Source organism: Caretta caretta, chromosome 16 (genome assembly GCF_965140235.1).
Source record: "Caretta caretta isolate rCarCar2 chromosome 16, rCarCar1.hap1, whole genome shotgun sequence".
Lineage (NCBI taxonomy): Eukaryota > Metazoa > Chordata > Testudines > Cheloniidae > Caretta > Caretta caretta.
In genome coordinates this window covers 14,506,303-14,531,964 of record NC_134221.1, presented here as the reverse complement: position 1 = coordinate 14,531,964, position 25,662 = coordinate 14,506,303, and the positions used below count along the sequence as shown (strand labels likewise).

Here is a 25,662-nt window from a genome sequence, read left to right as displayed (position 1 = left end):
TGCTTTCAGCCTCACATATCACTATTAAGCGCTGCTCCCAGTTAAACCCTGCTACCCTCCTTCCTTTACCTAGCGATGGTGAACCCCATGACTGCCTTGCAACTGTCTCCGCTATCACTGTCCCGCGCCCCGACCTTTCAGATGTACCTCTCCCTAACTCTGACCTGGTATTATTCACTGATGGGTCCTGTTATAGAAATGACCAAGGCCACCTTCTTGCAGGGTACGCTGTGGTCTCTCTCTCTGAGACCACAGAAGCTGCGCCCTTACTCTCTGTGACCTCTGCCCAGGTGGCTGAACTGATTGCTCTAACCCGTGCCTGCTTTCTAGCCGAGGGGCTCTCTGCCACTATTTTTACGGATTCTCGGTATGCCTTTGGGGTTGTGCATGACTTTGGCACCCTCTGGCAGGCTCGAGGTTTTCTTACCTCTACTGGTACCCCTATCAAGAATGGCCCCTACATTGCCGCCCTCCTGTATGCAGTTTTACTACCGTCTGCCTTGGCAATTGTTAAGTGTACTGGCCACTCAGCGGCAGACACCGAGTTGGCAAAAGGTAATGCACTTGCTGATGCTGCTGCAAAACATGCCGCCACTATAAAACCTTCACCAGAAGCGTTTCTTGGTCCCCTCTCTGTCTCTGTAACGCCACCATCCCTGTCTCATCTCGCTCAGCTCCAGGATTCTGCCCCAGAAACAGAGAAAGACTCCTGGAGTGCTTTGGGTTGCTGTTTGCATTCTGATTCCCTTTGGTGATCGCCCACCGGTACCTTTGTAGCCCCCCCTCTCACTCTACCCATCTCTAGCCGCCCTGCTACATGGTGTTTCACATGTCGGCAAGGAGGGGATGGTCTCTGCTATGAGTAAGGCGGGGTGGTGGGCTCCCCATTTCAGCTCCTTTGCAACCCGCCACTGTGCCACTTGTGTACTTGTCAAAGCCACAATGTAGGCAAATCTGTAAAAGTAACACAAGGATTCCGGGGTTTGCCTCAAGCACCTTTCCTACACTGGCAACTTGATTTTGTACAAATGCCAAAGTGTCAGAAATATGAATTCATTTTAGTTATATGATGTCTGTTTTCGGGTTGGATTGAAGCCTTTCCCTGTAGCAAAGCTGATTCATTGTCCGTTGCAAAATGTCTGTTAAACCACATTATCCCTACCAAGGGAATTCCTGCCACTTTGTCTAGTGACTGGGGAACACATTTTACTGGAAAAATTGTTCAACATCTAAACCAGGTATTACATGTCACCCACCTGTTGCACTGCCCTTACCATCCACAGAGTGCAGGGGCAGTTGAAAGGCGAAATGGTGTGCTTAAAAATAAGCTGGCAAAAATCTGTAGTTCCACAGGGTTAAACTGGCCAGCTGCTTTACCACTGGCCCTTACGGAAATTCGGTCATCCCCATCCCAGAGACACAAATTGAGTCCATTTGAAATCATCATGGGACGCCCCATGCGAACAATGGCCACTATTACCCCAGCCCCAGACCTAAACCTAACTCACAGCACGCTCCTCCAGTACTGCAAAGGGTTAATGCAAGCTGTGAGCTCCTTCCATTCGCTGGTGCGAGCAGCTTGGCCGACGGAACCCACCTCTGCTGCCTGTCACACTCCTGAGCCTGGTGTTTGGATCTACCTGCGGCACCACCTTCGGAAGCACGCCTTGGAACCCCGGTGGGAGGGTCCATACCAGGTACTGCTCACCACCCAGACAGCAGTGAAATTATCCGGCATCGTTGCTTGGATCCACGCCTCACAGTGTAAGCCAGCGCCACCTCAAGGGGACCAAGCACCTCTGCAAGACCACGCCGAACCAGCTTCAACCCCAGAAGACAAAGAGGAACAGCCTGCAATACCTTACAATCTGCGCTCTCGTAAGGGTTGCCAGAAGCAGAGGGTAAGCAGACAGCAGGACCCAACAAACAAGCAGCAGTAGTGAGCCTAGCGCCTGCTGCCTGGTGGACGTAAAACCGTGACTGCGGTTCCCCCGAAAGGGGTTGTCGGAACCAGAAAGGGCCCTGCTTCCAACATGTGTCCTTTGAGAAGCTTAATCCTCAGCTACTGTGTCCTGAGGGTCTGGGGAATCCAGAGTGACAGTGACAATTCTTTCATCCAACAACAGGTGCAGATAGCCCAGATCCTGAATATTTTTAATTGCTGGGTCTGCAGCCACATCCCAGCTCACTCACAAGCTAGTATCCCCACCATGGCAATCCCTTTGAATTCCTCAGAGCTTGCTGGAGAACCCTATCTACTTAAAAGAACATGGAAGGAAAATGACACTTGGGGGCTGGGAAAAACATATGTTCCTAAACTTGTAAGTGTGGTGAAAGGAAAGGGCCACTGGTGCTGGGTGTGTAATGGGACAGGGCTGAATCTAGGGAGGAGCAGCTGTCTCCAATACATCGTGTCCCATGGTGTATGGGACTATTCAAACAACGTTGGAGAATGGCGAACCGGGTACGGAAAGATAAACTTCCTCTCAACCTGGGACCAAACCAAAGATTCAATCTCTTGCTCCCCCTACAGCCTCCCTGGGAAAAACAGCACCATCTACAAATGTCATGTGAATGCTACCTCTTCTCCCAGTGAAAATCATCCTGTGCCCTTTGGGGGATACTGTTCCTCCTTCGTAAATTCTTACATGTCAAAGGGTTGCAGTCAACCCTTCCCAGCTTTAATGGGACATCATTGGGTTTGTGGGGAAAATGCTTACACTGTGTTACCAGCAAATTGGTCAGGTATCTGTTATCCTGCTCAGCTTTTCCCACAATTCCGGGTGCTTCAATCCCTCCCACGAAATTGCCTCCGTAATTTCAGGCGAAAAAGGAGGGACTTGCCAGATGCTAAATGTTATGTGGATAACATAAGCCCCCTAACTTGGGAAGAAGCTGTTGGCATTTCTTTAGTCCCAGTAGGGGGCGTAATCCACCATGCAAAAAGGCTTTTAAGGTTACAAGCGGTGGTTGAGATCATGGCCAATGAAACAGAAGAGAGCTTAAAAGCTCTAGCCAAAGAAGCAGGAGCGGTCCAATAAGTGGCCCTCCAAAACCGTCGGACATTAGATATAATACTGGCAGCCAAAGGAGGGACCTGTGCTCTAATTGGAACAGAATGCTGTGTATACATACCTGATAATACTAATGAGGTAATAAATCTTGCTAGCCATCTGGAGCAAATTGCATACCTTCCCCACGAAGAACCAAGTTCCTTGTGGAAATGGATAAGTAACTTATTCAATTTCTCTAGTCTGGCAAACTGGTTGTTTCAAGGAATCCTGACTATCCTATTTGGAATTCTAATAATCTTTGTGTGTTTTCAATTGATTTCTTGTTGTATCCAAAACTGCACAAGACACGCCATCCATCAGGTTACCCCTAACCAGAGTGCTAATCTAATGTTGTTAAATGTCACCAGTGAAAGTAATGAAAAAGAATGATTGATGTATGGAATCCAGTAAGTCATTGGTCATGGGCGTAGCCTTGACCAAAAGGGGGGATTGTGGAAGTATAACATTGTATAAGTATAACGTTGTATAAGGGGACATGCTGGATACATTGTATATGAGAGGGCATGCTAAAACATGTTACAAAGTATCTGCGGAGCACACGTAGGGACAGTTAGCTTTTGAATGGAGAAGCAATTAAGATAGAGCCAGCATGTCTAAGAAGCAGGCATCAGAATGGAAGGTGTGAAGGGCAATTAGTTAAGTTAACTGGAAGCTGTTAAAGGAGATTGTTAAGGGTGGCAGGTAATTGAAGATACGTGACTGGTCTCAGAGATCGCGAAGGGTGGTGACTAAAATCTTTTTCTTCTTTTGTCTGTAACTTCTCTGTAACTTGTTCTCCAAAAAACTGTATAAATTAAGAGACAAGCCCCACTCGGGGGGCTCACTTCTAAATGTATTAGCAGAGCAGCTTTGCTAATAAAACAGAGTGGTCTGATAAATTGTGAGTCTGAGTCAAACTTTGACAGTACTACTGTGATTCTTTGGCAATGCACTCTGGTAAATTCTGGCTCCTTCTTGGGTTCAGGCTGGCCACCCCTGGTCTAATCAAAGAATAACTCAGGAAAGCAGGAGCCAATAGTCACTGCAGATACAGTACATTCCTATGCCAGAAAGGAAATCAATTCAACAAGTAGATTGGAAATGAGTATTACAATTGTCTCTGGCACCAAGCAAAAGCAACAGACAGATCATAGATTAATCCCCTTAATCTCTGCTAAGGGAAAACAACAACAAAAGGAGCTTTTATCCCAAACACCTAATCTAAGAGGTGCACACTCATGAGAAAGCAAGCCCAAAGTATAGGATAAACAATTTTATCATCTCAAACATAAGGCAGTCATACAACCTACAGCCTAGACTGGTATTTGACACCTGTATTTGCAGTATTGGAGACCACAGTGAATCAATACAGCCCTACTCCCCTTATTAATGTTAACTCTCATCCTCCAGTGCCGATAACAATTATGGTCTAGATGCTTTATTAGCGCCAGGCTGTTTCTTCTCAAGATTTTAGATGATCGTGTACATCCATGAGTGCGGTTTGTTTTTTACAAAGACCTGCAGAGGTGTCTTAGGGTCAGATCTTGCAAAGCTCCCATCACCCACTGAATTTGTTAGGAGTAGAGGGCATTCAGCAGCTTGCAGGATCGGGCCCATCGGTTTGCAGTGTTTCTATGTATTGTGGCAACAGGAGTAGAGTCTGAATGTGGAGGGTGATCTAGTTTTTTTTCCATGGGGCAGGGGTGGGCAAGTGTGCGGGAACTTATTGCCCACTGCACAGCACAAAGGGAACAGTGCCCGGCAGCTATTAGCTGCAACATATTTCCTCTAATACTGCTGCCAACTATGGCATGCTGCAGTGCTTCAGCAACATTGCTAACGGTTCGTGACCAGACTGCACCAAGTTCCAGATCCCTCCTCATATACACAGGAGAGGGGCAGAACAAAGACTGCAGCTGTATTTTCTTCTCCTCCTGGAGAGACAGAGAGGGCTTTAAGCCCAGTCACCCTACAGTATAAACAGAGGGCCACGTATAGCTATTGAGAATTTAAATGACAGTCGCAATGTAGGAAGGGTAGGTAATCTACAAAACTGTATTGCTATCTCCTTCCTCTCCCCTCACAGTTCTAGTTGTGAAGGATGGAGACTAGAATGAGATTGTAGATAAGTGATCCACAAACCAAATAAATGATTCCACTAGACCTGTCAGGATCGCTCCCCTTAATCCTTTGGGGATTTTCCTATGCTCGCATCTTCAGATTTGTAAACGAGACATTTGCAATCTTCAATAGCTGCAGAATAAAAGACAGCCCAGTAGTTCCTACCTGGAAAGCAAGGGTTTGGAGGAGGTCGTGCAGGTGGGGGCAACGGATTAGAGGAGATGCAGTGATGCTTTTACTTAAAGAAGCAGAGGCAAGAAAGCTCTAAAATGCACTAGAGTTATTTGTCAAATGATAGGAAGAGAGAAACCAACCCTAGCCCAGATGGATGTTTGTATCCCACTGCTCTGCAGGCCAACTAGTAACCTGGGCAGAAGCAAGCCATTTTGCTTTAAGAGCGTGGAAGGAGCACATCAGACAAGGCAGAATAATGCACCCAATGGGAGACACTTTATATCTGAACCACCCCCAGCAAACAGTTCTCACTGCCCAGCCATCTAAATTGTCCTGGGACAACAATGAGCATAAGACAAAAGCCACATGGCCATTGTTATTACTTCTTCCAGAGATTCATGCAGGCTGCAATAAATTCTCATTAATTAGCTCAGTCACCTCAGCATTTAGTGGGCTTTTTAAAGAGTTATGGGCAAGTGAACCCATTGGGCTTCTAAGCACAGCGGTGACTGTGGCAAATAGAATTATTTGTCAGACAGCCTTTTATATCGTTTTCTATTCCAGTCATGACTGTTCCAGGCTCCTGGGGTTACTACCTAATCAATATATTGAGCTGTGGCTGGAAAAGGGTCAGACTTACAGCTTAGTAGTTATGTGGGCTGGCAAAATTGCCAGGATACTAAGTCAGAGTGCCTGGGCTACCAGGTTCTGAAGTTCTGAAGGCTTCTCTGTGACCAAGATTTTTAAAATATTTCCTTAAAGAAGCTAAGTCTTCTTCATCAGTGGGAAGGTTGCCAAAAGGACCAAATGCCAGGGGAAATGGCTATTGAATTTATGGTGTGAATTCCCAAATGCCCTACAAAGTAGTGGAGAGAGAAATAGGGGAAGCAGCTTCAGAGGTAATAACAGACATTAAATCCTGGCAGGCAATAGGCACTCCAACCAGGACTGTGTCTGCCTGTGCAAGATTCAATCAATTCTAATCACTGAGTATGCAGCACAGCAGCTAGGCTGCGTGATGGAAGGATCTAGAAGCTTTCACTACTTTTAATTCATGAAAGAAATGCTAATGAATTTACAGACAACGTTTGCCATTTAAAAGCCAGTCACATTTTTCCTGTACCATGACAGATAAGCATCCTCCACAGGACAGCATCTACATGGTGATCACAAATGAAAAGGCACATGATTATCTCAGCCAACTATATACCTGTACAAAACAAGCACAAACTCATTTCACTTTGATTATAAGGCAGACCAAATTATCCTTCATCTTCTGAAAGAGTTAACCAGGGTGGGACCTATCAGCAAAATTCTGCCTCTGGCCCCACTTTCCTGTTAATTACTTAACTGGAGATTCTAATTTGGAGCCCAAGAATCCTATCAACAGCAGTATAATTACTCTGTCTTTAATTAAAAACATTTGGATCTGGCAAGTGAGGCCACATCATCCCATCACAGTGGCAGCTGCTCCTGCCACAAACTAAGACTAAGCAACATTTTTTTCTGGCACACTATTTCTTTAGCTGCTCTTTTTTATTAGCAGCAGCTGGTTGGCCATTTGGCTATGGAGGGAGAGATACACTATAGCAGGGGAGACAAAGGGGTGGCAGAGAAAGAACAAAAAGCAAAACATTTCCTTAGTAGTTCCTAATATTACCTAGAGATTTTGCAATGACAGGAATCCCTGTGTTTGCAGGATTCTTTTGCTCACTGTGACACAGTGGTTGGAGTCATACAAATAAGTACTTGGAAAAAAGATGGGTAGCAGCATTCAGATTTTATTTGAATCTTGATTCTGTGTCCCACATTTTACTGTTGGCAACTCTTACGCTCCTCACGTTGAGCACCCGTGATGTCAGCTGTTTCACCTTTCCGTTTTAGTCAGTGCATATGGACACTGAGCAAACTCCATAGCACCATCTTGTGAAAAATACTCAACTGCAAGCTGTGGCGGGGTCCACCAGCATTATCTCAGGCCACACAAATCCAGGGCTTTGATCATCCCATCAACTGCTTGCAGCCAGGCCCCAGTTACTGAATTGTCAGCATCTATGTATTCACATAGCTCATTAAAAGCAAACAGTGATTCTACCTTGGGCACGCTCATGCACACACACCCCACCCCGCCCCCCAGTTATTTGTATTGCAGTAGCACCTAGAGGCCACAACTAAGAATAAGCACTGCGTGCATTCAAATGCACAAAGTGACCCCGACCCAAGGATCTTACAATCTAAGCATACGTTGAGACAAAAGGTGGACGCAAACCAAACCAGATTCAGAGAGAAGGGGGAAAAGTACACTGAATTCATTTTTAAGTATGTCTTATCCTCTGGGGCAGCATGGTAGGTTGTCCCATTATAAATCGTTAATAGCGATACTTGTGTTAGATAATTTACGGTAGCAGCTCTTAGATCCATTTCTAGTAGTAATTTTAACACTTCTGTGGTGCTTTTTATCCTTAAATCTCAAAGCACTGTACCCCATCTTTGCAATCATAGGCACCGGCTTCCTCTGGGCCTGCCCAACCCCTGGCTCGCCCTGCCTCTACCCCCAGGCCCTGCCCTCACCCCGCCTCTTCCCCATAGCGTGCCCCATCCCTGCTCCTCCCCCTTCCTCCCAGAGCCTCCTGCTCTCCGCAAAACACCGGATTGCAGTGGGCGGGAGGCACTGGGAGGGAGGGGGAGGAGCTGACTGGCGGGGCTGCCAGCAGACAGGAGGCGCGGGGGGGAGGGGACGGGGGGACCTCGGCTGCCAGTGGGTGCTAAGCATCAGCCCTGGAGCACCCATGGAGTCGGCACCCATGTTTGTAATATTATCCCTATTTTACAGATGAGAAAACAGACAGATTAATTCACTTGCTGAAGATCACACAGTTGCAGAGCTGGGATGAATAGCCCTATGCTTGGTCCACTAGAACACAGATGTCCCTGGCATTCAAGATTAAAGGTAATTCCAGTATCCCATGCCGGAAGCCACGAGATGGTGAGAAGGATAAAGTTCAAGGATTAAGAGATGAAAGGAAAAATTACAAGAAGGTGAATGAGTTAGAATAGTGAAGTTGTGCTGTCTACTCATCCTACCAGAAGTACTGCCTCTAGCAAAGCAGATTCAAGAATTGAGAAGAAGTGACAGGAACATCTGAAAGTATTCACTGTTCCAAAGGAATTCAGTGTTAAGCTTAAATGGGACAGATCAGCAGGCATGTTAGCTAGGGATGGACTGATTGAGAAGGAACACCAGAACAGCTCAGGAAAGCCAGACGCTGCATCAGGGAAGGGTGTTCACCCCTTTGCTGCGTGAACAGGCACCCACTATCGTCTAAAGAGATGTGTCTTCTTTTATTATTTTTAAGATTAGTAGTTTCTCTCAATCCTTATTCAAGGACAGACATTTCTCAGTTTAAGATCTTTAAAACCTCAAGCCTTTGGAAACCCAGGCAGGAGCAATTTAGAACATTTAGCATGAGGCAGGAAAAAATAAAATAAAATAAAAATATGAATGTGATTACTTGCTTTTCCCACCTGTGGCTGAGATCTCGCTGAAGTGTCTTATTGGCCTAAAAAAAGGTGTAGGTTTAGTTATAAAGTTAGCACTTCATTACTTTGACTTATAACCCTACAAATAAACACTGTCAGAGTCCAGCGAGCCTTGTAGTATGGACAGTATCTTCTTGGTTAAGTGTCTACAGCAGGTTTTACACAGCATGCACTTCACCATCACCTCCTCAAGACAGATATTTTAGGGTTTCCTGTACCAGAGTGCCCTCTGCTGAATTGGAAAAGTGACATCTAAGTTCTGCATTACCCCATGAAAGCTACATGGAAGGGGCAGGGATGAGACAGACACTGGGATATTGTCCATTTAATATAATTCTCCACTGGTAGGAGAAAGCTCTTTTTCTACTACTCAAAGTAATGTCAAGAGGTTGGCATATTATTGCTCTTTTAAACCCCTTTCACTGAAGAGGGTGATCTCTGCTTATGGCTCCGAGCAGGCGTTATGATGCAGCAACGGAAGCCACTCTGCAGGAATGGCATCTCAAGGATCCAGTCCTATTCACCTGCTCACACGATAAAAGATAAAAACACCCTATCACCTGTGGGTGAACAAGTGATCACTCTTTATCTGATTTATCAATCCTCATCCTCAAAGGAAACCAGCACATTTTCAAAAGGTGAGCCTGGGAGCTTAAATTCATTAGTCTGCAGACACTAAAAAAAATCATGAATTGAACAGAGACACTGGATTTATGGCCTATTACAATAATCTGTAACCCACTAACCCCCTCTTTTTGTCGTATGACTGAGGAGGTGCTAATGAGCTACTCTACCTTGTATGGTCCCTGACAATATGTGCTAACTACTTATGCTAAACAATACTTCCCCCATCAGCAATCTGTCCCACCTTGCATTTTGCTGTGACTGGAGTATTTTTCCCAGACCTGAAGAAGAGCTCTGTGTAGCTCAAAAGTTCATCTCTTTCACCAAAAGAAGTTGGTCAATAAAAGATACTACCTCACCCAACTTGTCTCTTGCTTACATGAGTCATCCTATTGGTTTAAATGAAACTATCCACATAGAGGTGGATCTGGATTTCAAACCAAGATTTCCATGCCAATTTATGTCAACATCTTGGCAACAGAGGGACACCGCATTTGTGATAAAACACCACAGATTATTTCATTAAAATGGGTTAACTCATTAGAAACAACAACTTTCTGGAAGTAAGCCCTGGTCTACACTACAGAGATAGGTCGACGTAAGGTAGCTTATGTGGATCTAACTCAGTAAGCGTCTACACTAAAATGCAGCTCCCACCAATGTAACTTGCCCACTGCACCAAATTAATAAGGCCACGTCTACACTAGCAAGCTTACAGTAGCACAGCTGTACTGATGCAGCTGTACCGCTATAAGAGCGCTCAAGTAGCTGCTCTACGCCGACGGGAGAGAGCTTTCCCATCGACATAATTAAACCATCTCCAATGAGCGGCAGTAGCTATGTCGGCAGGAGGGCATCTCCTGCAGACATAGCGCTGTCTGCACTGGTGTGTCTGCCGGTGTAACCTATGTTGCTCAGTGGGGTGTTTTTTTCACATCCCTGAGCGACATAAGTTATACTGACAAAACTGCTAGTGTAGACATAGCCTCACTCCAACTCTGTGAGAGGCGTAGTGCTTAAGTCCATGTAGTTAGGTCAACGTGGTCTCAGTGCAGACACAGCATTGCTTCCATCGACTGCGGTTGCCTTTCAGAAGCCATCCCACAGTGCTCCGCCCTGACAGTTAACTAGGTGCACGCACTCCTGGTAAGGACACTCACTGCCAGCGCAAAGAGTAGTTAATTACAGTGGCGGCTGTTAGTCGAGGTAACTGAGGTCGACTTAATTTTGTAGTGGAAACTTGCCCTAAGATTTCGCTTCCAAGAAGTTGCGGGCACAAGGTTAGTCACTGGAGTACATTTCTGTCTCTTTCACCAAAAGAAGTTGGTGAAAGGAGAGCAGCCATGAGAACAGTTTCTGATGTTAGGGACTTGGAAAGAATTGTCACAGTAAGTATTTATACATGTTTGCTATAGAAAAACAAGAATAGCTTTATCATGCAAGTTAACACTCCCATATTATTTACATTATTTTATTTACAACATTGTTAGCGTAAACCCTGAAGTTTGGTTTGGTTTAATTTTTTTTGGGGGGTGGGAGGGAGGTAAAGTATGGGGAAGATAGGAATTTAGGAGTTCCTGGAGGACATTCTACAGTGTCAGGGGAAATGTCACTGAGAATTTAAATAGCCTTCTGTGAAAGGACTAGAACTGCACAAAGACAACCCAATTTAACCACACAACTATCCAAGCTGAAGATGAAGCTTAATTCCATAGCTGAGCAGCCAGTAGTTTAGTATGGCATGGAATATCTGCACAAGAGGTGTACATTTTTAAAATGATGGGCTTGTGAAGTTCATTATACAAGAGGTTTATGTTCCTTTCTCTGTTACAGAAAAAACATCAAGAGGACTAAGGATCAAAATATGGGAGCCATTCTTCTTTTACTAATCAAAGGAGCCAGAAGCTCCTTTGTCTCCTCATTTAAGCCCAGCAGCTTGTCTGATTAAGACTAAAATGGACTTCAGCAGACAAATATTCTGGCTAAATGCCTCTTTTAAGAACCAAAGATAGAAATAATTAAGCTAAATGCTTTTGTTTAGCCAACAACATTTCCTTGCCAAGTAGAGTAGAAGGAAGGGCAGGGAAGTGTTCCTTATAGGATCATTCCTTGTAAAGTGAGGTAAATAAATACACAGAGACTGGCTGAAAATAGCCTCTTCCACTGGACATAGCCAGCACCACTGATTTAACCTCTGGTTGCCTGACTTTCAAACCTAGATCGCTAAAACAAAAAACTGCTTCTGTATCTAATGACTTCAGCACTTCTGAAAGGCCTCAGAGTGATTTTCTTGGCTTTAATTTATAATAAAAGCAACACCTCGTCACCTCTACCCCCCCCCATTACCTTGTGTGACCCCCTGTAGGTTGAAACCCATCGGTGGAAAAAAAATCACTGCCCTAAACCATCAGGACCCCAGAAGCCACATATTGTATACCACGACTCACCATACTACTGGAAATAGGATCACTCCACAACACAGTAGGTCTACCAGGAATAGAATTTGTTTCCACAGCCCATGGTCAGTTGTTGCCTCTTCGATGATGTATGCCACATTTGCCAGGACCTACAGGACAACAAGATATTAACACTGCTTCACAGGACCACTCTACAAAAAGACTAGAAGCGGCATCATGGGGCTCTACTTTCGTCTCTCAGCGACTCCAGATCAAGTGCACCCATTTTACATGGGAAAAGTTGTGGTTGGTTGGGTTTTTTTGGCTGCCAGCTCTGCAAACTCAGCCTGTCCTCACAGAAAGAGCCCACACGGACACTCATGAATCAACACCTGTAATTACACTCAGCAACTTCACTGCACCCTTTTGTCTAAAAGTCATATGCTCAGTGACACCTTCTAAGGATTTTCACAGGTGTACCTGATTGAACATAATTTCTGCTGATATATAAGAATAAATAGAATCCTTGTTACTCTTTACTTGTGCTGATCTATAGGGCCAATAGGAATAAGAAATAGCAAACAGCTCCTAGGCCTCTGTTATTGCTCCTCACTTTTCCAAAGGAACAGAATAAAAAACACATAACATGTATCAGTTTTACTGCTCCCCACAGAGTTCTATACAGCTGCAGTGAAACCAACCAGCATCTTGTTAGTTTCACTCTGTTGCTGCTGCTTGGAAAAAGCTATAGGCAGGAGCAGAAATTGGAGCCATTTATCTGAAGACACAGGCAGACCATACACCATCAGTTTACATGTGCAGTGTTGTCTTAGCTTAGATTTTTAGCCCTTACAGGGTCTCTCTTTTGAGAAAAACAATGAGGAGTCCAGTGGCACCTTAAAGACTAACAAATTTATTTGGGCATAAGCTTTCATGGTTCAATAACCCACTTCAACTAAGAATACAGACTAACACGGCTTCCCCTCTGATACTCTTTTTTGAGTATAACTTCTGTAGAAACTGATCGCCACTGGCAAGTATGGTGGCTGAAGCTAAGAAGCTAAGCCATTTTAGATTTAAGTGGCTTAAGTGTCCTCCAGGAGGACTGGGAAAAATCAGCAATATCTCTGGTGTGGTTAAAGGCAGTAGCAACACACATGGAATATACCTAGAATACAAATTCAAGCAAGGCTTTATTGGAGGTGTTACAGTGACTGTTCAAGAGAATTCTGACTCAATGAACAATCTCAGAACAGGAGTATGCAGGCACTCTCTAGTATACTTACAGGTAAGTGATGTAATAGACAACAGCCCAGCCTTCAATGGAAAATCCTTGACAGGAAACGTAGTGGTAGTCAAATCTGGAAGCAGAGAATACAAGAAGTCATGTCATAAAACTCCTTCACCAACACTGCAAACCCTGTTAGATCCACCCTGTGATGGCCTTTTCAACTCTTCTGTATCCCAGAGAGCACCTACCATCAACTCTCAGTAGTTTTAGATTAATTTTTACTAGGCTAGAACAAACTTGCCATTTTCCATTTATAATGATGTCTTAGCAGATCTCCACCTAAGTGTTACCAGAATGTACAGAAGTATACAAGCATTAACAATTACTCTTACGAGAGTACCCCTTTTCATCCCCCCAACTTCGCTTATATTTAAAGATTATCACTTATATTCAGGATTAAATATCAGTTTTTCTATTGTTCCAGTTAGGCTGTATTAAACGACTAGCCTTTTCTATTTTTACCTTCACCAGCAGCCAGGTTCAAAGTTGTTAGACTCCAAAGATAGTCATTACTTGGCAAGCTTAGAGTGATTATCCCAGCATGCAATTAAAAGTGGACATTGCGGTAGGCATCAGCATAGGAGGATTAAATCCCCACCACTACCCTCACTGAAGAGACCCTTCCAATGAGAAGGCAAAGTCTAAATATAGTTTATTACCAGGTGACGCTAGATAGTCTTTGTGTTAATGCTTCTAATGTTAGAAGAGTTATGGCATGGCTAGATATACACACTGATTTCTAGTGTAGCGGCCCCCAAATTACCTTGCTTTATGGACACTCAGGGTATTTATTCATTTCATTCCCATAAAGCTGAAGAAACTATAACCTAAGAGTCCAAGGTGGATCCAGATGGCTAAACGTTTTTAAGATTTACCTAGCATGTGGTTTTAAAACACACTACTGCATTCAGGATAACATCTTGTGGGCAATGGTAACAAACTGGCAAGCACCTGCAACGTGAAATGTAAGTTCACTTACAGGTAAGTCATGAGAGATAGTTGAGGCAATGGCTAGAAGGAAAATCTGTATACTATATGGTGTGGAGAAAAGAGTAAAATCTTGACAGATTTTAAATTTTTGGGTCTGGAGGAAAAAGAAAATGAATGGGGTAGCTGTCATCGTAAGCCCAGAGACTGGTAAGCGTGTCATGAGGGTAGAAAGAAGAGGAGACCAACTGATAGTGTGACTGAGGACAGACTGTAAGGTTATATGTGTGATGTCAGCATATGCTCCGCAACAAGGTAGACCTTTGGAAGAGAAGGAGAGCTTTAGAAATGAGCTAGCAGAGTTGACAGTTATGGTCGAGTGTAACATCTTTGTAGTGGTTGGTGGGGATTTAAATTTCCATGTTCGTGAAGGGAACACAGTAGGAGTGGTGTGTAATTCGGCTTTTGTAAAAGAAATGCTGAAGGAGAGAAGTGAGTTGAGTGGTATTCAATGGGTTAGAAAAAGACTCTCACAGGGTGACATATTACAATGGGAAAAAGTAAAGCCTAGATGGTCTACAGTTTGATAAAAAGAACATATGAAAATGGTAAAAGATGTAAAGGTTATAGCGAGTGACTGTGTGGCAGAATATGATATGGTGTGAACAGCTAAAATCCAACTGCAACCTAAGAAAACAGAAGAGATGAAATTGCACTGGTAGTTATGTATGTGGGGGTAACAATACATGGAAGTCTGGAGAGTTTTGAGGTGTTGGTGGAATTGAGACAAGGCAATGTCCTGAGCACTACTCTTCACCTTACTTACAGAGTTAATTAGTAAGAGAACCAAACCTGTAGAGACACAGAAAACAAACGTGTGCTGAAGATTTGGCCCTTTTGGCTGACAGCACCTATACATACAAAACAGTGGGATCTATATTAGCTGTTACTACTTGTAGTGGGGTGGCTGCCCCACTCCTATCCTAGATGGGGCTTCAGCAGGCCAGGGAGGTGGTGCAGGTGGGCAGCCAATCAGAGAAGGCCTGCTAGGGAGCCAATCAGAGGCTGAGTTAGAGACAGCCAATCAGAGCCAGACTCAGCCATATATAAAGGCTACCTAGGAAGGGAGCGGGTAGTCTCTCCTTGGTGGTCAAGGGAGGAGGACTGGCTCCTGGGCTGAAAGGTAGCACCTTGGACAGAGCAGTGCTGGAGAAGGGCAGAAGGAGCTGAGAAGCTCTGGCCAAGGAAAACCCCAGGCTGCCGGCCTAGCTGCCAAGGGCTGGGCAGGTGCACAGTGCCGAAGGGGAAGCGGCCCAGGGACAATAGCAGGGCAAGGGGAGAGAAGGAGGGCAGAGAGGCTGCTGCTAGAGGGTCCCTGGGTCGGGACCCAGAGTAGTGGGTGGGCCTAGGTCCCCCCCATTCCCTTTGTGCTACACCTGGCTGAAGAGAAGCATGGCCTGATCCAGGCAATGGCTGGTCCCTGCGATAAGGGGCTAGAGACTTAGAGGCTGCAGCCGGCCACTACAACAGGTGCAGATCGTGGACTGCTCGTAACACCAAACCCTCGGAAGAGGGTGAGACGGGAGCAGTGGGCACTGTTGGAGGGCAGTGTCCTGAAGAGGATGCTGCTGAGCGGGAAGCAACGAGGGTCCCCAAAGCAGCAGAGCAGACAAAGGGCAAGGCACCACGCAAAAAAGGTGCTCCATGACTGGACAGAGTTAATTCCCGGAGCAACCAGTGGGAGGTGCCAGCGGTGGTGAGTCCTAACCCCGTCACACTACTCAAAGATCTTAAGAGTCACTGTGGATTGTTCTTTGAAAACATGTGCTCAATGTGCAGCAGCAGTCAAAAAAGCTGCCAGAATGTTAGGCCCCATTAGGAAAGGGTTAGATAATAAGACAGAAAACATCATAATGCCACTGTGGTATCCACACCTCGACTACTGTGTCCAGTTATGGTTGCCCCAACTCAAAAAAAGATATTAGAATCAGAAAAAGTACCGAGAAGGGGGAAAACAAAACAACAACAAAAACCACCCCGATTAGGGGTATGGAACACCTTTCATACAAGGAGAGGTTAAAAAGACTGGGACTTTTCAGCTTAGAAAAGAGGTGGCTAAGGGAAGGGGGGGCATGACAGGTCTAAAAAATCATGAATAGTGTGGAAAAACGCATAGGGACGTGTTATTTATCCCTTCACATAATACAAGAACTAGGGACCACCCAATTAAATTAATAGGCAGCAGGCTTAAAACACACATAAGAAAGTACTTCTTTACACAATGCATAATGAACCTGGGGAATTCATTGTCCGTGGAAGCTGAGGCGGCCAGTAGATCCCTGGCCATCAAAATCACTCAAATGTATGTAGAAATAATATTTAAGGAGTTATGTACATATACTGAAAGTTATGTTTTGGAGTTAAGGTAGGTCACCTGGAGGTTACATACCTCGGAGCTGTTCCCTTTAGGCAAGAGGCTCGTGACATCTATCTCCCTGTCTGACCATTTGCGTATTGTATGCCTGACAATGTATGTCTATTGACATTCTGTGCATGTAAGTGCAAACTGAGAGACTGCGAAATCTACAAGAGACAAAATCTACAGGAATCAATTAATTGCCGGGGTGTGTCCATCCTGTTTATGAATAAAGACAAAGGATTAGTCTGGTATATGTAGGAGTGCAAAGAGACATACGGACTCCTCCATCAAGGAGTGTGCATGTCTCATGAAAGAAGGGCCACCACCTCTGTTACTGTAAAGTGCTGCAGGGATTTGGAGTGAGCAATATTTTATTAGACAGAGTATCTGGTTAATTAAGTCCAGGCTCAAGAATGCATGTTATGATTTTATTTCATATGTAACCATTTGCTTCCAATACTTCTATGTGAATCTCTGTGCTTTGTTATATAAACTTACACTTCATTTCAGTATAAACATATCTAAGTGCTGTGAGTTAGGCACAGCAGTGAACTGAGGTGAAAGTGGTAAGCTGGGGTGTACTGTTTCTTTGGAAGCAGTAAACCTGCAGGTCCTGAGAGGGTCCAGTGGATCAGGAGCTGGACACTCCAGGGAGAAGTTTAGAGGGCTCAGGGTTGGAGTGTGCCTGTCGCTAACCTGTAGAGAGACAGCGGGGCCTACAAGGCCTAGAGGGGAGGGCTTGTGTTGCCTGTGGGCAGTGGAATTGGGGAGCTGACCCACAACAGGCACAGACAAGGCTTCCTCATGCGAGGGCAGGCTGGTAGCGAGGTGCCTTGCAACTCTAGGTACCTTCGGGAAGCGTTACAGAGAAGAATGATCAACAAAGAAAGCATGGGAGGAAGAGGACAGCAAGAAAGGATGTGGAAGACAGAGGACACGATGGAAAGACTGTCGAGAAGTTTGCAGAGAAAAGAAGTGGAACTCCAAGACCTATGAACCCATGCTATGGACCAGACGGAGAGGCAAAGAATCATGGGCAGTTCTGACCCCTTGTAAACAGGAAAAGGAGTTGAAGTGAAGATGTGCACGACCACCCCATCCTGATATACCTGACTGCAGCTACATCACTTAGGACAGTGACTTCATCAGCTCTACTAGGCTCAATCAAACTTTAGAACTGGAAGGAAACCCAAAACTTCTGCAGCAGTGGTGTTGAGTCATTAGGCAGCAATCTTTGCTTGATGCCTATAAGAAAAGGAACACCCACCTTTGCACCAACACACAACATTAATATCTTGGCCAACTGTGGTCTTTAGCATTCTCATGGTTCCAAGAACAGGAAGGCTAGTTCTCTCTCCTAATCAAATTTCAATGTAAAGTTTATGCTCTGTGGCTGCTGAGTATCCCCTGTAGTTTTAATGATTAACATATACCATGCTTCTCCTTTTAAGAAACACTGCACAAAATTGTTGACACAGAATTCTTGACATGTTCCACTCCAGAGGAAGTTGCATTTCAGTAATGGGAGAAATGATCCATATATAGATAATTTGGAAAGTGTTTTGGAATCTCAGCAGGGAATATGCCATTTCCCAGATATACCTTGCCCTGCTTTCCACTTGTTCCACTTCCCCCATATGGGAGAAACAAATAGAAAATATTTTATATTTACCACACGGAACATCAAGGACAGAGACTTTGACAGGGAGGGCTGCCATTAGCCAGTGACTCAAACATTCCTGTAAACACAAGGAGGCAGAAGTAGCATAAGCCAAGAGTTCCATGTAGGCACATTAAAAAAATGCCCCTTGAGATACCGCATCATATACGGACACATTTGGTCTTGGGCTTATAAACCAAGCTTCCTGTTAAGGCACCATTCTCTTCAATAAATGTTTCCGTCTGAAGTAAAGATGAATGTGTGTATTTAAAATGGGAATGCTGTAAGACTATATTTTGCATAAGGATCATAACTGACTTTAGAAATTCAAGAGACAAGGTGGGTGAGAATCTTTTATTAGATCAACTTCTGTCAGAGAGAGCGCAAGCGAGCGAGAACGAACAGAACTTGGTCCAATAAAAAGTACTGTCTGGGACTGACACGGCTATACCACCACTACATACAACCTTAGAAATTCACGTTAGTTTCCGTGCAGCTCAGTTCACTCAGCTAACAAATTCATAGTTCTTTGCATTTTGAAGTCATTTTGTTTCTTTTGGGAACTTTGTATCCTGAAGTGGTACCTCTAGAGCAGCAGTGTCCAATAGAAATTCAATGCTAGCCACACTGCTAGCTGGTTTTGAATTTTTCTTATTAGCCACATTATAAAAAAGCCACATGCATTAGCCACAATTCAATAGCCTAATAGTCACATTGGCTAGTGGTGAACATATTGGACACCGCTGCTCTAGAGTGCCCATTGAGCTACAAGAGTATCCACTAGCTGTCAGTAAAAGCAGTCCCTACAGTTACCATTTCCAATTAAGCGCTTTCAGCAAATCAAATGACCTTCAGGAATAAAAACAAAATTTTGGTACGCTTTATATTTAGAAGTTTTTTAAGCATGCAAGACTGTCTTACTGTAACAAAAAAAATGGATGAATCAAGTTGTATTGGGAGATGGGAGGCCAAGGGAAGGCAAGAGGAGGAGAACAGTCAAAACTGTTCTCCAGCAGAGACCAACACAAGCCAGGTTCACACTTGTCATTATGCTGTAGAAAATCAGTTTACCTGCATTTACGAAGGATGTGGATCCACACGGTCCCAGAAAGAAAGAGGAGGAAAGCCATAGAAATGTAGAGTTTTGGAAGTGGGATCTCACCCGCTGAGAGGTAACTTTCAGGGTTCTTTTCCTTGATCTCTGTCTGATTAGAGAAGTGTCAGATGTGTAGCTGAGAGAGACCTTTGACTATTGCTATTTGCTTAATTATTGCAATTCACAATCACAGATACACAAGCTTAGAATCCATATTCCTAAAGTAATAGTGCTTTCCACCCAAGGAGTCCCAGAATACTGCATACTAAACACACAGGAATCACTTTTTTGAAATGCAGCTGCTGCTTAATCATGAACAGCAACTTTATACAATAAGAGGACAGGAACGGAAGATGCCTTCTGCTGGCTTGAATTCTACAGGGTAATTCAGGGAGGCAGAATGTAACTCCCTCCAAGAAAAACTTATTACAAGCAGTGAACTGTAGGGTCTGTCCATACTTGAATCAGACACACTAGCCAGAGCCTTGTTTAAATAAGGAGCATAGCTCAGATTCTAATGTGTACGAGCCTTCACAAAGATTCATAACCAACACTTAAAATCTCTTACAAGTGTTACAATAGATTTCTTCTCCTGTCAGGGGGAAGGAAGCACTTTCCTACTGCAATTCTACAGCAAGTGAAACCAAGTTTTCACATTAACTGAACTCTTCAAGTCAGTAACTCAAGTGCTTTTTAAAAAGCTGGAATTTGTTCAGATTGTGTTTAAAAAGCCCTACTGAAGCTAGTGCTAACAGACATAAAAAAGCAAAACACCAGTTAAATCAACTTGGATCTTCACATAACCCCACTCACTACCACCTTCAACTCGAGTCTCATTTCCTCTCCTACCCATCCCCTCAGTGAAAGCAACCGGATCTCATTCTTGCAGATTATAAAGGTGCAGCTCAGGGAAGCTTTGGCTGCCAAGTTCTTCTATTTTCTGGAACACCTACTATAATACTCTGCTATTCAGATGCTCCCTTCAGTGATGTGTAGTGAAGATGTAGCCTGTGTTAAGCTAGAAAGACAGAACACGTAGAAATTCAAGAAGGCTGATAATGAAGATTGAGACAGTGCCCTTAACGTCTGCCATTTTGTAAAGAAAAGGGATTTGATGAGAGAGGAGGAGAAGCACACACCACTGCGTTGGCTCTCCCTGATGGAGTCTTTGCATCTTCATCCACTTCTTTCTGGCACTATGTTTTATTCCTTAAATTCTTCCTATTACACCACAGTTGATACTAAAACTACTTCCTTAGAGGATGCCACTGCCATGCAACAAGACATTAGAAGGATATGTTGGATACAGCTGTGTCTCCCCACCCCAACTTCCACCCTGCCTCCCCCAGCAATCTGTGCAGAGCACGTGAGTTGGTGCTCCTATGGTGAAGTCTCATGCATCATTTCACGCTAATGACCAAGCAAATGCAACAGCTCTAAGTTATGTTTTACACATGATACTCACATCAAGGCTAAACAGGAGCTGATCACTGGTCTGAACATCACTGCCAACACGTTTGTGGAAGCAAAGTCTATATAGACCTTTGTTTTCAGAGCTGATATTAAAATAAAACAAAAAATAAGAACAAGGAAAGTCAGCATATTTATACCTTAGAAAAGCATTACTCTGCTGTAAAACAATCTCCATGGAAATATGAAAAGTCCTTGACATTTAGGATCATACTGCCCCTTTTCCATACCTATACAGTGACAAAGTTAGCAAGATGCCACTGTTTGTAAGTCTTAAAGAAGCTCAAATAAACTGCATCCCTACACTGAATTCCTTGACTATGCATTCTGGTAAATCCAGCACTATTAGATACAGGAATCATAGCATTTCAATAGATTATTTTGTGTGACATGGTACAATGTCCTACGAATGACAGGCGGAGCCAGAAGATTAGAACTGAGTACGATGTGAACAACTTTTGAGGCTAAACCACAAACTCAGTCACATGCCACAAAATCTGTTTTATCAGAAGTAGCCAGCAGTTAAGTTTTAGACAAAGCAAGTAAGAGCACTGAAGTGAGAAAGTTTGTTAATCTGGTCTGACCCAGAAAATCTACAACTTTGAGTATTGGTGTCACACTGCCAACCTACCATTAATCAAAGTTTTTTCTATATTTTTGTATCCCTCATTACAGAAAGCAACATTTATTACATTCAAACTAGTACACTGTAAGGAGCACCATGTGAATGAGTGGTTTACAAGACATGCTTCTACATCTTATAAGGAACAAATCTTTTACAGCTTACTCCCCAAAAGAAGAATCCATCTAAAAAATGGTATGTGCTATCAAGAGGCATCTTTATTAACAGAATGGAAGATTATGAAAGGCGGCAGTGGATTTATATTTTTCAGCGCGTGCTACAGTGAAGGGAAAAAGTTTATGGAAGAGCTACTGACAGAAATCTTACCTGGAATGAAACAGTTCCTTTATCTTTACAAAAACGGTGCACTTGCTCCATTACATTCTGGGGAAGAACAGTAAAAAAAATGCTACAAGTGGCTTCTAACAAGTAAATACTGCAGTTGTCATGAAATCAGAAATACATGATGTACTTCGCATGACTTACACGTAGGGCCCTTCGTTTTCAGTTTTTATTTTATTTAATTTTTCCCAGGAATTGATCATAATTTATTACCACAACAACAAAAACAGGTGAAAAATCAGTGCAAAAAACTATTAATTTTACTGGGTAAATATTAGGGTTCATTTTGGTGGACAGAAAGACAGGGGGGAACGTATTCAGTAGATTAATGATTTGAATTCCATTCATCAATGTGGTTTGCTGCAGAACTAAAACAGAACTCAAAACACATTGCCAGCTCTGAGTTTAATAAAACAATACATCTCTAATCCCCAAATAAAACTTTTCATTACAAAAAACAGTTTACTGTTGTAGACTTAGAACTATTAGCCTAAAAATATTTACATTTAATAATTGGGCCACACTCAGTGTATGTGCTGTGTATGCAGCACATACACTCAACTTCATCCTTTTCTCCTGTTTTTGTTTTTTTTAAATTTTCAAATACTTCCTTGTGTTCTGAAACGTATTCTGACAGATTTTTTGTTTTCTTCTTGTTTTACGGTGTCAAATTTTTAAACCTTTCAAGCTGTTAACAGATAAATGTATGTGGTAAGCATGAAATTCATCAGTATACTTCAGAGCTTGCATGCCTGTTTGTTTATTGTGTGTATTTTCTAGACTAATACATAGCCTTACTTCAAAAGGCAGCTTTGCATATACACACAGACTAATGTATTATCGCAATACATATATCTCATGCAATGTATTATATTTTCCTAATAAAACAAGTTATTTTTATATATTTGAATGATACAAAAGATGAAAATCAGAAAAAAATGAATACTTTTTGTAAAATCCAGGACTTTTGTGTAAAAAAAAATCGGTTTAAACTGAAAACAAAGGGGCTTACTTATACCCCCACACTGATCAATACACGCACTTTCCACTCCAGCTTGTGTCTGAAAGATCCTCCCCACCCCTTCCCATTGCTAATCCTGAAAACAACTAGTTTCAGTCTTACCTGAGATGCTGTTATGCTTCTTTTGGACTTGTCACCTAGAGACTAGAGTGTTCAGAGCAAATTCAGACACTTTGAATTCAGAAATTTGCAAGCATGCTGCATTTCCTTCTGTTTTGTGCCTGCCATTATACTACCCAGTTTTAATCTTGTCTACCTACCAGCTTCCTAGCAGATTTAAAATCCCAAAGGCAAATCTTTGACACCACACACCATCATCATCTGAAGATCAACACAGCATTGGATTTCCCAGACTCATGTACCTCCCAAGGAGTACGAGGACTAAAGAAGTCACTGGCCTAGCCCTCCAGCAGTAATGGAACAGTAAGTGATCATGTGTTATCTACCAGATTAAGGTTGAGATCCTGTCCTCAATCTAAGTTTTTCTAGAGTTAATGGGTAGGCTGTGATGGAACAGCTCATGTTCACAGTCCCACTTCAATAGACTCTATGAACATTGGCTGGAGATAGAAGCCTCCCAGAAGCCATCAGGAAGTGAAAGTTCAAGACTCGAGCTCCACCAATGACCCTTGGATGTCAGCAAGTTGTACCAACACACACGCTGCATTTCTTAATGCAAGACCAAGCAAGCGCACGCACACTCGTGCAGCAGAGCTCTCAATAGATTTGCAGATTTGATTATTTGTATCTATTTAGTGCCAGTATTGTTTTCGCAACTATAAACCTAGTAACCTAAGTACAAAAATGAAGAGCAGGCAGTCAATTTTCACCTAAAGCTACACTGGAAATTGTGAAAGTGTTATTGCAAGACAGCCACCTCGAGCCATTTAAAATGAGCCTCGTACATTTCTTCCTACCCCTTTCTCAGTGACAGGATAACCAACTGTTTACAGGTAATCTCATCAGAGAAGAGATTGGCACCCCTGCCGGTAAAGAACCCAGACAATAAACCACACAGACTCCAGGAAAGGCTGCTGTAGCAGAAGATATCACTGCCACTGTGTTGAGATGAGCAAGAGTCAGAGACTTGAGCCTAAAGGGTGATGTTGAGCCTAGGTGAATTTAGCACATTAAGACAACATTCCAGGTTCTGGCTTAGTAAAACTACACCATGGATAATTCAGAACACAATTTGGCTCCATGAGTTTCAAACACACACATTCAGGTCCAGAACATACACTCATAGAAAACCGCACAGACTGAGGGTTTCCACGTGGAATTTCTTTTGAATTCTTCTGTTTGGGGGGAAAGGCGTTGGATAGCCACACATGGCTAGTGTTGTCACACCTCCAGATTATAGACCAGGCTATAGACACAGTGGCCTTCTGCCTCAACACTGGCTTCTCAACAACACTCTGACAGGACTTCTAGCAGACACTTCCTGTGGACCAATCCTGAAAGCAGAGTCCAAAATCGCAAAGAACTTTAAACAATTGAAAACTAAGATACCAAGAAAGTTTCTCACTTCTACACTGGTGTCCATCTGCAAAGTCTTACCAACTACCCCTAGAGTGGTAAGTAGCTGCCGAAGGGATGCCAAACACTGTAGTAGTCAAAGTAGAATCCAGATAATCTGAACCACATAAGTAAAAACAAATACAGCTAGATAGTCGGGAGTCTCAAACCGTTAGTTGTGGAGTCCCAACTCTCTGAACAAAAGCCCTGCAAATCCACGGATATCTATTTTATATCCACAGACCATTTTTGTGGATCGCGGATTAGATGTGGATACAAATTTTGTATCCGTGCTGGGCTCTATCCACAATAGTATGCAAACTGTCACATGACACACCAGCTGGTAATGTTTCTATGCAGGAAGCTACAGATATCCAAAAAGAGATCATGAATAGGTTAAAGTAAGAGTTCTTTCCCATATGGCTCAAGGAGTCTAGCCATGACAAACTGTTGCACACACTTGGACCAGAAATCCTGGCAGCAGCAGTACAGTCTGACTGGGTTTGGCAGGCTTACCTTGGCTGCTAGGACTTTGGTTGCTCCCCACATACGTGTGCTGAGACTCACGGGTTTGTTCTGAAGTCTTGGTAGCCAACACAATGGCTTGTCAGTCATGAAGAAAATTTTAGGCAACTAGGGAGCAGCTTCTGAAGAGGGCTCCACATTCCCACTAGACAGATGAAAGGGTTCTGTTACACAACAAAGGCAAGTGGAGCATTCACAAGCAGGCTGTTAAGCATATATTGTGTAGAGTAGGATAAGGAGAACAGTCCTCTTTACACACTAGAAAGGATGGCCCTAGATGAGGGAACTGGCTAGCGGCTAAACTAAAACCAGAGAGAAGAACAAATTCATTTAAAGACTATTTGGGCTAGAGCAGTGGTTCTCAACTGTGGTCCACCGCTTGTTCAGGGAAAGCCTCTGGCACACCGGGCCGGCTCGTTTACCTGCCACGTCCACAGGTTCGGCTGATCGCGGCTCCCACTGGCCACGGTTCGCTGCTCCAGGCCAATAGGGGCTGCAGAAAGTGGCGCGGGCCAAGGGATGTGCTGGCCGCCCTTCCCGCAGCCCCCATTGGCTTGGAGCAGCGAACCATGGCCAGTGGGAGCCGCAATCGGCCGAACCTGTGGACGTGGCCGGCAAACAAACCGGCCCGGCGCACCAGGGGCTTTCCCTGCACAAGCGGTGGACCAGAGTTGAGAACCACTGGGCTAGAGAATATTCAACTCAATATAGACAGTTCTGAGGGAACTATCCACTAAAATGTATTGAAGACAAATTGTTCACCAAAAGGTATGAGAGAAAGAGACACTGTCATTTTGAATTACTTCACGTTTTTTAGTCAAAGAAAAGAGAAAAAAGTTTCTAGTAAGCACCCTTTAAGAATAGTA

General features: G+C 43.6%; 1 protein-coding gene and 1 long non-coding RNA gene across 5 annotated transcripts in view; both read right to left on the bottom strand.

The window, feature by feature from the left end:
• The window catches only part of NCS1 (neuronal calcium sensor 1), a 162,161-nt gene extending 153,253 nt beyond the window's left edge, over window positions 1-8,908 (bottom strand). For 3 of the 4 annotated variants that reach the window (XM_075120399.1, XM_075120400.1, XM_075120401.1), the window contains exon 1: window positions 8,874-8,908. The gene's annotated coding sequence lies outside the window, so the exon portion shown is untranslated. The remainder of the gene's footprint in view (window positions 1-8,873) is intronic. The other variant, XM_075120402.1, reaches the window with a different exon arrangement.
• A 3,115-nt stretch (window positions 8,909-12,023) lies between these two features.
• Window positions 12,024-24,938, bottom strand: LOC142069412 (uncharacterized). The gene is made up of 7 exons (XR_012665234.1): window positions 24,788-24,938; window positions 21,721-21,777; window positions 20,767-20,857; window positions 19,277-19,406; window positions 18,218-18,284; window positions 13,195-13,269; window positions 12,024-12,078 (listed from the first exon to the last, which is right to left on the bottom strand). It is a non-coding gene; the product is annotated as an uncharacterized LOC142069412 (long non-coding RNA).
• Between the last annotated feature and the right edge of the window lie 724 nt (window positions 24,939-25,662).